The 17,136-nt window shown below is 52.0% G+C and overlaps 1 pseudogene; it reads right to left on the reverse strand.

The window, feature by feature from the left end:
• Positions 1 to 9,861: 9,861 nt before the first annotated feature.
• Positions 9,862 to 13,650, reverse strand: LOC133746959 (adenomatous polyposis coli protein 2-like; annotated as a pseudogene).
• Between the last annotated feature and the right edge of the window lie 3,486 nt (positions 13,651 to 17,136).

A 17,136-nucleotide genomic window follows, 5' to 3' on the forward strand; every position in this document is an offset into this window, starting at 1 on the left:
AGAGAGAGAGAAAGATCTTGGCATCTGTTGATTCACTCCCCAAATGTCTGCATTGGCTAGAGCTAGTCCAGGCCAAAGCCAGGAGCCAGGAGCATCTTCTAGGTCTCCCACATGGGTTGAGGGGCCCAAGCACTTGGGCCATCCTCCACTGGCTTTATCAGGCACATTAGCAGGGAGTTGCATCAGAAGTGGAGCAGGGGCCTGCTGGTGTAGCAGGTAAAGCCTGGTACTGTGGTGTAGACTAAGCCTCTGTGGTGCCCGCATCCCATATTGGTGCCAGTTCAAGTCCCAGCTGCTCCACTTCCAATCCAGCTCTTGGCTATGGCCTGAGAAAGCAGTAGAAGATGGCCCAAGTCCTTGGGCCCCTGCACCCATATGGGAGACCCAGAAGAAACTCCTGGCTCCTGGCTTCTGGCTTCAGATCAGCCCAGTTCTGGCATTGCGACCATTTGGGGAGTGAACCAGCAGATGGAAGACTTCTCTCTCTCTCTCTGCCTCTGCCTCTCTGTAACTCTGCCTATCAAATAACTAAATAAATCTTTTTTTTAAAGTAGAACAACTGGGACTTAAAGTGGTGTCCATATGGGATCCTGGTGCTGCAGATGTTCACTTAACCCACTGTGCCACAACACTGGCCTCCAATAATTTAAAATCTTAAATATTAAAGTCCTCATTCTGATGCTTTATTCAATGTCTCATTCAAATGCATTGTGTTCTGGGGACAGGTGTTGTGGTATAGCAGGTAAAGTCATCACTAGGAATATCTGCAAACTATCTTCGAGTGCCTGGCGTCAAGTCCTACCTGTGCTTATGATCCAGCTTTCTGCTAATGTGTATTCTGGAGACAGAAAGTGATGAATGAAGTAGTTGGATTGTTGACACTCATGTGGGAAGATCAGATGAAGTACTGGACCCCGGGATTCAGACAGGCCCAGTCCTGGTTGTTGCAGGCATTTGGGAGAGTGATCAAGTGGATGATAGTTCTTGCTCATTCTCTCTCATTCTCCATTCTGTCACTCTGCCTTTCAAATAAATAATTTTAAAATAAATATACGTTAATAGAAGACAATGTGCTCTGGGTTTAAATATGTCCCCAGTTTCCTGCCAACAGTTTTCCTCTAAACATTTTTTTTTTTTATAATTTTTTATAGTTACACAGAGAGAGGAGATGTAGACAGAGAGAGGCAGGGGCAAGGTCTTCCATCTGATGATTCACTCCCTAAATGGCTGCAACTGCCAGAGCTGTGCTGATTTGAAGCCAGGAGCCAGGAGCTTTTTCTAGGTCTCCCACACAGTTACAGGGGCCCAAGGACTTGGACCATCTTCTACTGCTTTCCCAGGCCATGGCGGAAAGCTGGATTGGAAGTGGAGCAGCCAGGTCTCAAACCAGCATCTATATGGGATGCCAGTGCTTCAGGCCAGTATGTTAACCAGCTGTGCCACAGCACTGGCCCCACAAGTTTAGAATCAATAATGACAGGCGGCCTTTTACAGCTTTTGTAATTTTATTTCTACTCTTGTGTCTTAGGACTCTACTTGAGATTATGAAATGCTTATAAATTAATTTCAGTTTTGTTTTTATTGCTGGACCTCAATTCTGTATTTTTGGGAAAAAGGCCACAGTAGTGAAGTGTCATTTTTATCATATCAAATCAATGGTAAATGCTACTGACATGACTATCATATCATTTGTGATGTCAACCATGATCCCCAGGCCATTGTATTGGTTGTCAGGTTCTTCACCATAGGATGTGTGCTTTCTCATTCTTTCACTACTCTATTCTTTGAAAACCAGTCACTAAGCATAATAAACCCTCAAAGGAGGAGAAATTCACTTCCATGACCTTGAGGAGATTTTCTCCAGATAAATCTAGTTTTACTAGCACTCAATATTGTTGTATTTTGAACCTTGGTTATTTTAAGAGCTGTGTCATGGCTGGTGCCGTGGGTCACTTGGTTAATCCTCCATCTGTGGCACCAGCATCCTATATGGGCACCGGGTTCTGGTCCTGGTTGCTCCTCTTCCAGTCAAGCTCTCTGCTGTGGCCCGGGGAAGCAGTGGAGGATGGCCCAAGTGCTTGGGCGCCTGCACCCACATGGGAGACCAGGAAGAAGCACCTGGCTCCTGGCTTCAGATTAGCACAGTGCCAGCTGTGGCAGCCTTTTCAGGGGTGAACCAATGGAAGATAGACCTTTCTCTGTCTCTCTCTCTCACTATCTGTCAAACAAACTTTAAAAAAAAGTGTTTAGAATATAAATCTATTTCTTATAATTTACTGAAAATTTGAATATGGGAATCATTATTTATTTGATAGGACTTTGGTCTGCAATTCCTTTGTATTACAATTTTTTTAAAAAAGAAAATAAATATTCATAAATAAATAATAATACATTTTGTTTACTTGCTTAATGGAACATGTTAGTCACTAATCAGAAAATTCAGGTGAGCAGCATATTGACTGCGTGTAACAGCTCCAGTTCTTCAGCTCTCCTTTATTCACGTCTGCTGCCACAGAGCATTCTTGTGGCTTCCCACTCCTCTCTACATACCAGCCACATTTCCTGGTTTGTACAGTGAGATGTGTGCAGGTCAGACAGAAGAGATTTGGAAAATCATGTACATCTCCATCCAGGCTCTTGATCTTTTATCATGGCCATAACCATAACCATATGCCTGAGCAAGCCTTCTATAGTCTAAAAGTCATGCCTGTATTCTGCTTTGGAGTCTGTTTGTATGGAGCCAGATGTAGAGCCAAGGTGCCCTAGTCAGGAAAGCTGAGGCCATCCTAGGTTAGCTGCCATCCAGATGAATTCCAGATATATAAGTTGAGTCTAGCCCAAGTGAACTCCACCTCACAAACACATGACCTAATTATGTATATCTTGCTGTAGATCACCGAATGTTTCGTATTGTTAGAATATATACTGATATAATATCTTCATATCAATATCTAGAAAATGCAACTTTAAATTTCATTAGACTTTCCAGTGTGTTTGTAACATATTAAATATAGTGAGCAGCTGGGACTTGAACCGACACCCATATGGGATGCTGGCACTGCAGTTGGCAGCTTTACCTGCTATGTCATAGTGCTGGCCCCTTCCTATACATTGAAAGCATGTACATATTAACTTTCTCACATTTTAGTAGAAAATGACCTATAAGTGTTATTTAATTTTACTTATCACAGTAAAGAACCAGTGTTAGCAAGTGGGCATTAAGACTTGCTCAAGGGGCTGGCACTGTGGCATAGAAAGTTAAGTCACCACATGCAGTGCCAGCATTCCACACGGGCACCAGTTTGAATCCCAGCTGCTCCATTTCCCATCCAGCTCTCTGCTAGTGCTCCTGGGAAAGCAGTGGAAGATGGTCCAATTCTTCTTGGGCCTCTTCTACCCAATGGGAAACCCAGAAGAAGCTGCTGGCTACTGGCTTTGGCCTGGCCCAGTCCCGGCTGTTGCAGCCATTTGGGGAGTGAACAAGTGGATGGAGGTTTTTGCTTCTCTCTCTCTCTTGCTCTTTATCTCCCCTTCTTCCTCCTCTTTTTGCTCTCTCCCCTCTAACTCTGCCTTTCAAATAAAGGAATAAATCTCTTTTTTTTAAAGAGTTTTTCAGAATTTTCTGAACATTTCATTTTCTCATCAGGGAAAAAATATCACTAATCTCCCTTAACTCAAGATCAGGTTTCCTGAAAAATTGCCAGTTGGTCACATTTCTTCTTTTCACATGATATGGGATAAAGACTTTTGCTTATAAACATATTTAAAGTGACTTTTGCAGTCTCCTTTCCCCCTTATAAACATCTCCATTGCATAAGACCACTATAGACCTTAGCCTGCTGAACTTCCTATAGCTCCCCACCTCTCTTCTGTGTTGGACCTTGAACATGTGCCCTCCCTTTAAATTCTGTACTTTGATAAAATTCCTTTTATAATCAATAGTCATAACTCCCAATGCAATCATTTTGAGTCTATAGATATTTTCTCTGAAGTCATGATGTTTCCATGTTTGGAAAAAGAAACCTTTTTCACAAGTGTTTTTCTTGGGAATCATTATTCCAAAAATGTGTTTTTCCCTATGTATTTTTAAAAATCTTTATTTATTTGATAGGCAGAGTTACAGAGAGAGGTCTTCCAATCCACTGGTTCTCTCCCCAGATGGCCATAATGGCCAGAGCTGCACTGATCCGAAGCCAAGAGCTTCTTCCAGGTCTCCCATGTGGGTACAGAGGTCCAAGCACCTGAGCCATTTTCTACTGCCTTCCCAGGCCATAGCAGAGAACTGGATTGGAAGGGGAGCAGCTGGGACTTGAACCGGCACCCATATGGGATGCCGGCACTGCAGTTGGCAGCTTTACCTGCTATGCCACAGTGCTGGCCCCTCCCTATGTATTGAAAGCATATACTGTATTCTCATTTATAACAAACTTATATTAATAAAGCTCTTGAATTCTAAACAATTTCTTGTATCATGTCATTTAATTTTGAAGTCCTTCAGCATGGAAAGGAATACAGAAAGCAAATTTTGATAACAGTTATTTATTTATTTATTTTATTTGTTTAGCACCAGTGCTTATTTCAAGGAGATGGGCTCAAGGACCAGGGTGTGTCCAGTGGAGTCCCAGGGTCTCCTGTTTCTCACATGACCTTCAGGTTAATGGAACTTTTTTTAAAAGATTTATTTATTTATTTGAAAATCACAGTTACATACAGAGAGGAGAGGCAGAGAGAGCGAGAGCGAGAGCGAGAGAGAGAGAGAGAGGTCTTCCATCTGCTGGTTCATTCCCCAATTGGCTGCAATGGCCAGAGCTGCACCAATCTGAGGCCAGGAGCCAGTAGCTTCCTCCAGGTCTTCCTACATGGGTGCAGGGGCCCAAGGATTTTGATCATCTTCTGCTTTCCCAGGCCACAGCAGAGAGCTGGATTGGAAGTGGAGCAGCTGGGACTTAAACCTGTGCCCATATGGGATGCTGGCAGTGCAGGTGGTAGCTTTACTTCAATCCTCATGAGTTTTTTGTGTTTGGCCATATGTGTATATTTTTTGTGTTTGGAGCATATGCTCCAAGCGGCAGGGGTCACCAGTCTTGATGTGTCCTGTGAGAGCCCCCCCAGCCATTAAACTGAGCTGGCCCAAGGTTCCAGAGATGCCCCGCATCCTGCGATCAGGTACCACCAGCTTCCCCTTCCCCCACTCTGGACACCTGGCCCCACACACTTACCATTCCCAGGTGTCCAAGATGGGCTGTGTTGTGGTGGAAAAGGTCAGAGAACAGCAGATGCTGCACTAGCTCCTGAGTCTCCCAGCGGCAGAGACCCCTCCTTGGACCTCTCTCCTCCAGGAATTTGGAACTCTATGGTGTCACAATCCAATGTGATTATGTGGCAGTGATGTCACCATGCCTGATTGGACAGCTCACATAGCCGTCAGCACACAGGACCCAGAAGTCACAACAAATCAGCATCTTTAAAGCAGGGACGTGTACTCTAGGCCACTCCACATGGTAGAGAGATGAGGCCTGGATTCAGGTGCCAAGGGCCTCCTCCAGGGCTGCACCCTTTCACCAGTGGGATCCTGCCACCTGCTGGGACCCTCCTGCCTCCCCACAGGTCTACCTGGGAGAATCCCACCTGGAGGCTGCAGTAACCTGCTTAGGGTGAGTTAAGAGACTATTGGCTATTTATTGGCTTTGGTCTTTTTCATTTCCTTCATATTGCTGACTCATTTCTATGTGGGGTTTTTAATATTAAGAATGTTTACAGATATTACAAATTCAATTCTTTTTTTCATCTCTCCTAGATATTTGTTTTCTAGTCTGCCTCTTGCCCTTTAATATTATTTTCTGTTTGTTTCTTGCTGGTACTTAGTAATTAGTGGATTTTATGCATTGATATTTCCAGTAATATTGTTAAATTTATGTATCAGTTGTATTTATTAATAGATTTTATAAATTATCTAGCTACTTATGTGTCATCCTATATAATTCTTTGTGTGTATGTATATATATATATATATATATATATATACACAATTTCATTCTTTATAAATTGAACTTTACACATTTTTTGCCATTTTATTTCCCTGATTACCCTTACAACAGAAAGTTGAAAAGAAATAGTGGTGGCATCTGGGTGTAGGCTTACATCCAGGGAAAAGCTTTCAATGATTCTGTATTAGTTGTGTTGGTTTTTGTAACTTTCTTTTAATCTTGATCAGATTGAAGAAGTTACTTTCTGTTTGTTTTCACTGAGAGTAAGTTTTTTTTTCATTAGAGGCTGAATTTTATTAAATATTTTCAACATGTAATCTAAACAGTCACATGATTGTCTTTTTGCATTTTTCACCTATTTGGATGGCTGTTTTGGGAATCTTGACAACTCTTGTATTTTTTATCTCTTGCTTGTGATCGATCTATTATGTTTCCCTATATCATTTCATTTATTATAATAATACTTTGTGGTCCCCATGAATCGTGGGCTGGCTACTGTGGTTCGCCGGGACCAGGAGGCCCGAGCAGGGTCGCAGCCTGGCTCCCCGCGACCCCTTGCAGTCAGGGCAAGGCGGGCTCCCCAGATGCACACGGCCTCACCGGGCAGTGGCCGCAATGGGGACACGCCTTGTGACGGCCTCATCTGCCACCTGCAGGCATGAGATCCAAGGGCAAGAAGTTCGTGGTGCTGCCCATGAGCCCAGCGCCGCCCACAGTGGAGCAGTTCCTGGAGGACGTGCACAGAGCACGGGCCAAGACCTTGTCTTCACCGCGCTGGCCCCGGAAGGTAGGGGGCTCAGGCCGGGGCAGGGCAGGAGGCGGCCCCGAGGCCCCAGGAATGGTGGCTGGGGCAGGACCATGTGTCCCATGCTGCATGGGCATGGGGCTGAGGAAGGCGTTGGCCCCATTAACGGAGGGGGAGCATGCTGCGGGACAGGGGCCATGGTGGGGGTCGCAGGGGTCTCCAGCCTGGCCGGGGTGGAGCTAAGTGGGGTGTGCAAGGACAGGGTTCCGCATGCAGGATCGGGGTGGACTCTGTGGTCTCTGTGAGGTGCTCAGCTATACTGAGCCCTGGGCCCAGACGGACCTAGAATGCCGCACCCACCCTCCCTGGACAGGCCCCTTGGACCAAGGCCTGAGGATTCTATGGGAACCTACTCTTCTTTCTCTTTATTTTTTCAAAAAGACATCAGAGACAGAGGGAGATCCATCCGCTGGTTTACTCCCCAAATGGCTGCAGCGGCCAGAGCTGGGCTGACAAGGAGCCAGGAGCTCCATCTGGGTCTCCCACGCAGATGCAGGGGCCCAAGCACGTGGGGCATCCTCCACTGCTCTCCCAGGGCACAGCAAAGAGCTGGATCAGAAATAGAGCAGCCGGGACTCAAACTGGTGCCCCTATGGGATGCCAGAGTCACAGGCGGCAGCTTTACTGCTACGCTACAGTGCTGGCCCCAGGAGCCTACTTTTTAGAATTAAGTTATACTGGGGCCCTGTGCCCGCGTAGGATCCAGAGGGAGCACCTGGCTCTGGCCTGGCTCAGCCCCGGCTGATGTGGCCATTTGGGGAGTGAACCACAAATAGAGGATCTCTCCCTCCCTCCCTCCCTCCATCTCTCCCTTCCTCCCTCCCTTCCTTCCTCTTCTCTCTCTCTCTCTCTCTCTCTCTCTCTCTCTCTCTCTCTATCTCTATCTCTATCTCTATCTCTATCTCTACTGTCAGATGAATTAAACAACCCCAGCCATACTACCACATTCCGTGCCAGGCTCTGTGTGACTCAGGGCTTCTTGGCATCGCCGCAGACTGCTGCCATCAGCTGGAGGTTCTGTGGGACAGGGCACCTGGCAGAGCCTATGCTGAGCAGCCTTTCAGTCACCGGCTGCCTTTTGTCTGTTGCGAGTCACCTGTAGTGAGCAGGCATCAGGCCAGGGTTCGAGGCCAGGTTCCCAGCCTTGGCCAGGGAGGAGCTGGTGGCTGTAATGCCACAGGAGTGGACCCACTCCCTCATTTCAGCAAAATGTGTTCGCTGACCAGGTGGCACCAGGCTGCCTGCTTCCTGCTGCTGTTCTGGCCCTAGACTGCATGGGAGGTCGTGGACCACATGTGTGTGTGGATCGTGAACCACGTGTGTGTGGGGATTGTGGACCATGTGTGTCCGCACACTGCCATCCCATTGCTGCTTCTGAGGGTCACAGCCACGCTTCCCCTCAACCCCCCATGCAGTATCGCTCCAGGTGCATCTGCCTAGGAAGTGCCACAGCCCATTTGGCAAAAAAACAAATTGCATTCCACTGCCTCGGGCTGACCTGGGCCCCTTCTTCCAGGCCTGGGTGCCAGCTGGGCTATGTAGGTACCCAGGGCCAGCTCCCCACCCCCAGTGGGCCCTGTCCATCTCTTGGGCCTCCCTTGGCCCTGGCCCTCCTTGGGGACGGGGCTCTTAGAGGGGCCATGGCTGTCGTGTGGTGGGCAAAGCCGCCGCCTGTGATCCAGGCTGCTCTATGTCCCATCCGGCTTCCTGCTGGCTGCCAGGGAGAGCAGCTGCCGGTGGCCTTGGTGTGGGCCCTGCTGTTTCCATCATTGTGGAGGAGAGCATTTCTAGAACAATGTGCGAGACGGGGATCTGGGGACCTAGAGCTCTGGGTGGGCGGCAGGGACCCCGCTATTGAGACTGGTATGTTTTGGCTGGCTGGCGTGTGAGACGCCAGGTCACGCGTGGGCCCCCGAGAGTGACTGTGGGGCACCTAGGCCACCCGGGGTGGGCTTGTGCTGTGCAGGGGTGGGGTATGCAGGTGCCTGCATCCCCAGGCTTGGCTCCCTCCTGCTGGGTGGCTCTGGTCTTGGGGGCTCCCTTGTGACTGATGCTCCCTCATGCTGTCCCAGACCCCCCAGGAGACCCCAGGAGGAGTGAGGACCCCGAGGCCCAGAGGGAGCGGCTGTACCAGCAGAGCCAGGCCTAAGTGACCGCCAACGTATGGCTGCAGCGGGCAGGTGAGGGGCTGAGGCAGCAGTGCCAGGGCCTGCAGTGAGCCGGTGCCAAGCTGGAGCTGGACGTCGGCCACGTGATGCGCTCAGTGCTGCCCAACGCCTCTGCCGCTACCTCCTCTGGCTGACCTGCGCCCTTCCCCGCCCCCGGCACAGGCTGGACCCTGTATGGGCGCCTGAGACCACCTCCCCCCAGCGGACTCTGCCCATCTCACGGGGCCACTCTGCTCCCTTGCCTGGCGCTGGATCAGCGCACCACTCCCTGGCTGAGAGGAGGAGCCGGCAGCCCTGGCGGGGCCCCGCAGGCCTCATGCTGCCACTCCTGGGCAGGAGCCTCCCCTTCATCACTGCGGGAGAGGCTGATGTGGGGGACAGCCGAGCGTCCACGGGCTGGCAGGGCCTCTGTCCCTGGGAAGGTGTCCCTGCATCCTGGGGGGCAGGACTGAGCCCCAGGGCCACAGGAGTTTCTCTTCCGCTGCCTGAGCTTCAGAGACCCCAGCCACAGCCTCTCAGCCGGGGCAGAGACTCCCCAGCCCACTAGGCACTGTCGGACCTGACAGAGTCTGGGCCACAGCCAAGGACAGAGCTGGACAGAGACGTCCCAGTGGGACAGTCTTCCTGGGCCAGTGGGGACCGCTGGCCTCCCTGCTCGTGGCCGGTGTGGGAGGCCCGCATCTGCCCCACTCATGCAGCAGAGGCAACTGGACAGCTCTGTTTTTTAAAGTTGTGCAACACTGATGCAGGGGATGTGGTCCTTCCGCCAGCCGGCGGCTTTACATGGGGTGCTGGCGGGTGGCGCGCTATGTACACATGGGACAGATGCTGCAGGGCGGCGTGAGGAACAGGAGGGTGGGTGGAGGGAAGGCTGCCAAGTGGCCGCTGATCCTCAGTGGCCCTACAGGCTGGCAGGGAAGCCGCCCAAGGCGATACCCAAGCCCTCTTGGGCAAAGGGCGCGGGGGCAGGGCCCTTGGCCGGGACCGGCTCATCCACTTCGTTGGGCGGCCGGGGCGCTGGTTGGGGCGGGGGCTGCTCCGGGTTCCCCAGGCTCAGGGACGTGCTTGCGTTGGTCTAGGACTGGGCCACCTCTTCCATCTGCACTGAGGCGTCCCAGGTCTTCCGCGGCGGCGGGTGGCCCCGGAGCAGCAGGGCCGAGGAGGGCAGGGTGCTGCGCGGGATGTGCGCGACGCCTCATCCCGGATGCGCCGCCACATCGTGCCTGGCGCGACCACCCTGGGCAGTGGCTGGGCCATGCTGATGTGGGGCTGGGAGGAGTAGCGCTTGAAGAGGGGTAGCGCGGGGGGCGTGCGCACTGGAAGGCGCGACGGGCTCTTGGAGCTGCTGCGCCGGAGCGCGCACGTGCTGGGGCCGGGACCGGACCCTGGCCGGGCCGGCTGCTGCCAGGGGGCCGCCCTCAGCTCGTCCCAGCGCAAAGAACAGAGGAAGATGGCGGGGAGCGCCGGCCGTCCGCAGCGGGGCGACGCGCCCTGGGAGGTGGAGGCGGAGGCGACGGAGGCGGCGGCGGAGGACAGCTCCATGCGCCGGCAAGGCAGTAAGCCAGGCGACTTCTTGATGAAGGTCAGTTGAGCGGTCCGAGGACTCGCTGCCGCTGGAGCGGGCGGAGGCCCCACGCACCAGGCCCAGTCGGCCCCACGCGCCCCCGCCACCCCCTCGCGGCCTCTGGGGCTCGGCTCTGGGGCAGGTCTGGCCAGCGGCGGCGCCCCGCGCTTGGCCGGCCTCTGCTTGAACGGGATCTGGACAGGCGACTTCTAGGTCTTGTGCTTGGCACGCGCGGGGCTGCCGGGCCGGGCAGAGACCCTGCAGCTGGGGTGGCGGGGGTCGACTTCCTGGGCTGAGGCTGAGAGGCGGGCGAGGTCTGGGAGGAGCTTGAAGAAGGGGTGTTGGACAGAGGAGCAGGGGGGCGTGGCGCTCCTGGGGGCGGGGGTGGCTCACCGCCGCCAGCTCGGAGATCTTGCCTGGCCTGTGCAGGCTCAGAGAGCTCTGCTTCCCAGGCGCTGGCGCCTTGCCTGCGGCTGCTGGCTGTGCCGAGCTGGGGGTCTCCGCCGCCTACCTCGGTGTGGCGCGGGGGCCAGGGACAGCTTTGGGGTGGGGCCGGGTGGCCGGGCTGGGCACGTAGATCACTGTCCGCCACTACCTTCTGAGCAGCGCGTGGCTTCTGGGGGCCCCCAGGGGCGCGGGGCCGGCCCCTGTCCTGCGGGCCCCGGGGCTGCTCCTTGGGGGGGGCCCTTGCAGTCTAGTGGCTGAGTGGCGCGGCGCTGGAGAAGTTGACCAGCGTGCCCTCGGCCGAGTCGTCCTCCCGGGCCGGGGTGGGCACCAGAATGTAGACCGGGACGGGCAGCGCCCGGCGGCCGGGCACCTGCGCCAAGGCCACCTTGCGGAGCCGCGCGGGCACGACCGCCCCCAGGCACTCGCGCAGCAGCTCCAGCTCCTGGTCCGCGGCCATGCGGGTCCCGGAGCCTGCGGGCGCCGGCCCCTCTTGGCGTCCGGCGGCTTCTTCTCACCGGCGTTGCCCGGCACCACCGCCACCACCACAGACGCCGCAGTCTGGGCAGGAGGGCGGCAGCAGCCGCAGCTCCATGTCCTGCTGCACCTAGTGCTCCTGCAGGGCGAGCGGGCTGAGGCTGGAGGCGCAGGAGAAGTTCTCGTCCGGCTTCTCCACGGTGAAGCGGACGCTGCCAGCGTCCAGCTCGGATGGCAGGCGGCAGCGCTCGCGGCAGTGGACGATGTCCAGGAAGCGCTTCACGTAGCTCTCCCACCGCAGGCTGAACTGGCTGCTCTCGGGCTGGCCGCGCCGCGCAGCCTGCGGCGTCTTGCTGCGGCTGGGCAGCATGGTTTGCCCGGGACTGTCGGGCAGCTCGCTGGGGCTCACTGTGCCGCTGCCCAGCCCACTGCAAGGGCCGCTGGGGATGAAGCTGGCGATGGACAGGCTCTGGAAGCTGCCCAGGGAGCTCACGGAGCTGCAGCGGCTCAGCACCAGCGGTATCTCCTGCACACAGTTCTCAGAAGAGTTGGACAGCGTGACGTCCTCCACGCCCAGGCCCAGACCGCGGCCCCGCCGGGGCGCCGGGATGGCGACGGGTAGGGAGGCGGCCCCCGGCCCACGCCACGCCCCGTCAAGCTCCGCCTCTTCGGGGCCGGCCTCCTCCAGGCCCTGGAGGGAGGAGTCGCTGTCCAGGTCTCTGGCCTCGCTGGGGCCCGGGCGTCCGACCGAGGACAGCGAGCTGCAACGGGACAGTGAGAGGGGCCCCTACTGCGCCACCAGCCTCTGCAGCGCCCTGCTGGCCGCGGCCGGCCTGGCGGCCCCCAGCTTCTCGGGCACCTGGCTCAGGCCCTCTGCCAGCAGCCAGGCCTGCTTCCGGGCCGCGGGGGGCGCCTTGGGGCCGCCGGGTGGGGGGGGCGCCTGCCCTGCCCGCGGACTCCAGCGGCAGCACGGGCTGATAGGTGGGCGACAGCTTGATGGTGCCCACGCGGGCGTCGGCGCCGGCGGCGTCCCGGGTGGGCCCTAGGCCTGGCTGCCCCTCAGGTCGAGATCGGGCCGAGCGGCCAGCGGGCAGGGCCGCTTGTGCTCCCGCGGGCAGTAGCCATCGTTGGTGCTGCCGCTGTTGAGGCTGTCGTTGGACAGGCTGGCATGGGCCGCCTTGAGCCAGAGCAGGGCGTGCACCCAGCCCCCTGCTTCCTGCCGGCCACCCTTGGGGCCGCCCCAGGGCGAGCAGGACTGCGCCTGGCCCTCCCTCGGCGCCTCCTGCCCGTGGTCCCTGGAGCTGAGGCTGAAGCTGTCATCAGACAAGGTGTGCAAGGCCAAGATGTCCTCCACCAGACAGTGGATCCGCGCCATTGCCAGCGCCAGCTTGGCTTTGGCCGCCAAGGCAGCCTCGCCGCGGGGGGCTGGCGGGGTGCGGGCCAGCGCCTGGCCCTGCGGGAAGGGGCTGCCCAGGAAGAGGGAGAGCACGGCCGGGCTGGTGGGCTCGGCGGTGGCGGTGGCTAGGGACGGCGCGTCGTCGTCGTCGAAGCAGACCGAGTCGGAGGTGTAGTCCCCCGCCAGCCCGTCCAGGTGCGGCAGGGGCGGCAGCGGCTTCTTGACTGCCGCCTGGCCCCGGGCAGGGCCTGCTTCTCCGGGTGGTTGAGCGCCTGCGCCAGATGTTGGGCGTCGAGCTCCGCCTCCGGCGCCTGCTGCTTGCACACGTAGAGGCTGGGCACGCAGGTGCTGGGGGACACGGCCGTGGCGGCCGCCTGATGTTTGGCGGGCCGGTGGGCCAGCAGGTTGCGCAGGGCCGTGGCGCTGCCCATGGCGATCATCTTGTGCCTGGAGTGCACCAGGTTGCGCAGCATGCCCACGGCGCTCAGGTCCCACAGCAGCTCCTGGTCCTGCGCGCAGCGGGTCGACAGGTTCCAGAGCGTGCCGCACGCGTTGCTCACGATGGTCAGGCTGAGTGAGGTCAGGTGCTGCAGCAGCTTCTGCAGGCAGTTGTAGTCGCGGAGCACCTGCCTGGGTGGGGGAGGTGAGGGCGGGGTCAGGTGTGGCCGGAACAGGCGGCCCCGCCCCACCCTCCCGGGATTGAGCGACCAGAGCAGACGGCCCCGCCCCGCCCCACCCTCCGGGGTTAGAAAGGCCAGAGCAGAAGGCCCCGCCCCGCCCTCAGGGGATAGGGCGTCCGTTTTGGGCATTTGGGGGCCCGGACCAGCAGGTGGGAGGGGTGGTGGGGGCCTGGACCAGCAGGTGGGAAGGGTGGTGGTGGGGTGTCTCTGCATTTCTCAAATAAATTTTAAATTAAAATTAAAAAATAATAATACTTTGCTTAGAATATTTGTATCTGTTTATGAAAGGTATACTTTTAAGAATTATTTCAATTATTCCTGGTACACTTGCATCATCATCGACGTAATGCTGATTTTCCGAAAGAAATTAAAAATATTCTCTGCTTATTTCCATTTGCATAGGTTTGGGAAACAGGTTTCCTTTTTCTTCCTTAGAAGTTTGAAATATACCTGTAAGCATGGGCCTGACATTTTGATTGTTTAGCTTTTTTTCTTGGTTTCAGTTTTCAAAATGTGATTTAACGTACCTGGTCTATGTATAAGTTTTGCTATTTTATGTTATATTTGTGTTTTGGAAATTTGATTTTCAAAAGATGGTAGATTTTGATCTAGGTAGTCAGAATTTTACTCAAGAATTTCACACATTTCTCTAAGTAGGTTGGTAAAGACTATAGTTTCTACAAAAGAACGATTCTGTTTTAATTCCTGAAGTAGATTATTTGTGTGACTTTTACTTATGTTTCCTTAATCGCTTTTAATAATGAGCAAAGAAATGACCCAGTCATTTGGCCTCCTTTGTTTCTTGGACATGTCTGACCTGTGGAAAAAATGAAGTAATTATTGCTCATTAAGTTGTAAAGAAATGCATGGCTGAACTACAATAAATATTCATGAAATCAGATGACTGTGATGTTGATATAATGTTCTTATATTGGAAAAAAGTAATACTGTGTTTTCATGATGCAATCTGATGAGTCTTAAATGTTGATAGAAAAATGTACTATGAGAAAACTATGCATAGATTTAAATATGTTTGCAGAAATGCTTATCTTTCAATTCCATGTTCTAAAATCTTCTCAATGTGCCCTAGTTTATATATGCTAAGCAATCTCCTCTGAATCCCTTGTTGTTTTTGTACCATCCATATAGAAAGTGAGTCTTGTCTGACTTGTTTTAAGGTCGTACGTTATGATTAAAAAGAAATAAAACAGTACATTTGCAGTTGTTAAATTCTGGACTATTTCATTTTTCAAAGATTTATGTATTTACTTGAAAGGCAAAGTTACAGATGGTGAGAGAGGGAGATCTTCTATCTGCTGGTTCACTCCTAAAAATGGCCACAATAGCTGGAAATGAGCAAATCTGAAGCCAGAATCCAGCAGCTTTTGGGTTTCCCTTGTGGGTACAGGGACCAAGTGCTTGAGCAACCTTCCACTGCTTCCCCAGGTGCATTAGAGGGAGCTGGATCAGAGGTGGAGCATCTGGAACTCAACCCAGGATTTATATGGGATGCCAGCACTACAAGCAGCAACTTTACCCACAAAGACACTGTGCTGGCCTCAAAATTTTGGACTTTTAAGACAGAAATTTCACTGACTGGAAGCTAAAGATGTTTGTCATCAATTCTTTCAAAGGGACTTGGCACTGTATAGCAATAAACCCAGAGTACCCAACTTTACTGTTTAGATTGCCTGTCTATGCTGAGGTACATGCATTGCCAGCTGTCACTTCATTGTGAAATTCAATTGTACTTAAAAACAAAGCAAAAGAAATACCAGCACTGTTTACAAGCATGAAATTTAAAATAAGTACATAAACCTTCAAATGCAACAGTCCATAGTTTCTTATGGTTTTCTGCTGTAAATTTTCAAAACATCAAAAGCCAAGAATAAAATGAGGAACAATAAGACAAAAAGAAAATACTTAGCAATACTGCTAATGACAATAATGTTAACAGTTTAGTTACATGCCCTATATCAATTGTGTTCTTTCAAATTGTGACCCAAGCACACAGACCCCATCACTACCTTAATAAACACTTAGAAATCTGGAATCTTTTGTAGAAAAGTGCTAATCTAACCCAGCCCTCATTGGAAAAGACATTTATCCTAGTAAAAGGGAAAGAAATCCAAGGCAAAACAGTCAAAATGAAGACAACTCTGATCATTGAGGTTTCAGATAGTGAAGTTTAGAGCTGTTCTCATGGGTAATCCACACATATGTAAGTATCTTTCACTTTCATTAATTTTCCAAATGAAGGCAAAATGCTGTCAATAAGCTTTTGGAAGGGCATTACAGAGTCTACTAACCAACTTTGCATGGGAGTATAATGTACACATTTCATTTCTCCAAGGTGGGACAGTGAACATATTTAACTAGCAAAAGGTCTGAATCAGGATTTCTAATACTCACTAAAAACACTTTAGAAGAAATATTTGCTTAAACTTTATTTTTAATAGCCAAGTAGTGTAAAAAACACTACTCTGAATTCATTGCCATTCTCACAGTGTTCTAAATTCTTCACTCTGGCTCTAAAACAAAATTGCATCATAATTATTGTCAATCTCCATAATTACTCAGAATATAAGTCAGTGATTCACAGAGATTTGATTAGTCATATTGATAATTTTAAAAGAATTGGAAGTAAAATACTGGGTGGGGCAGGGCAGCAGATAGCATGGTAAAAAAAATATATATATTAGTTTGGAGCCTGCGGTGTGGTAGGTAAAGCTAATGCCTGCACCACAGCTTCCCATATGGACACCGGTTTGAGTCCCAGATGCTTCACTTCTGATCCAGCTCTCTGCTATGGCCTGGGAAACCAGTAGGGGATGGCCCAAGTCCCTGAGCCCCTGCACCTGCATGGGGACCAGGAAGAAGCTGCTAGTTCCTGGCCCCTGGCTTTGAATCAACACAGCTCCTCCTATTGTGGCCAATTGTGAAGTGAACCAGCTGGTGGAGGATCTCTGCTTCTCTCTGCCTGTCCTCTCTCTGTGTAACTCTGGCTTTCAAATAAATAAATAAATCTTTAAGAAATAGTCTTAGATTTGCCCTGTATATAATTCACATACACCAATAGGCATACAGGTATACCTCTAAAATAAACCTTAAAGCTACACTTTTTTATTTTCTTATATTCAATTTTTTCTATGCTTTGACTCTATCTTAAGGACAAATCTTTTGAAGGCATATACTCATTCTGTTACTTGTGTGTTTATTATTTATGGTTCTCACCACATTCAGAGTTTTCAGATCTCCCTTTGAGCAGTTCTTTATTGCTTTCTCATCCAAGACAGCTGGAAACATCACTATAAGCTCCAAACTCAGTTTTTTCCCATTTTTGTAGATGCTACGATGTGTGGGGTTTTGCTACTAATTCTTCTCTTTTTTTAAAAAAGAATTATTTTGACTTTCACTATTTTTGTGGTCTTTCATTTCTTAATTAATTTTTATTGCCAAATTCTATGCCATTATAAAAGATATACTGCACACTGTTTTTCTCACATATTAGTATTTGAGTTGCTTTCATATTTGGCTTTCATGAATACCACTGCAGGGAGCCTTCATGGGCATGTGGATTTTGTATCTTTTAGTGGCATACCTGGGAGACAAACT

This window comes from Lepus europaeus, chromosome 18, assembly GCF_033115175.1.
Source record: "Lepus europaeus isolate LE1 chromosome 18, mLepTim1.pri, whole genome shotgun sequence".
NCBI lineage: Eukaryota > Metazoa > Chordata > Mammalia > Lagomorpha > Leporidae > Lepus > Lepus europaeus.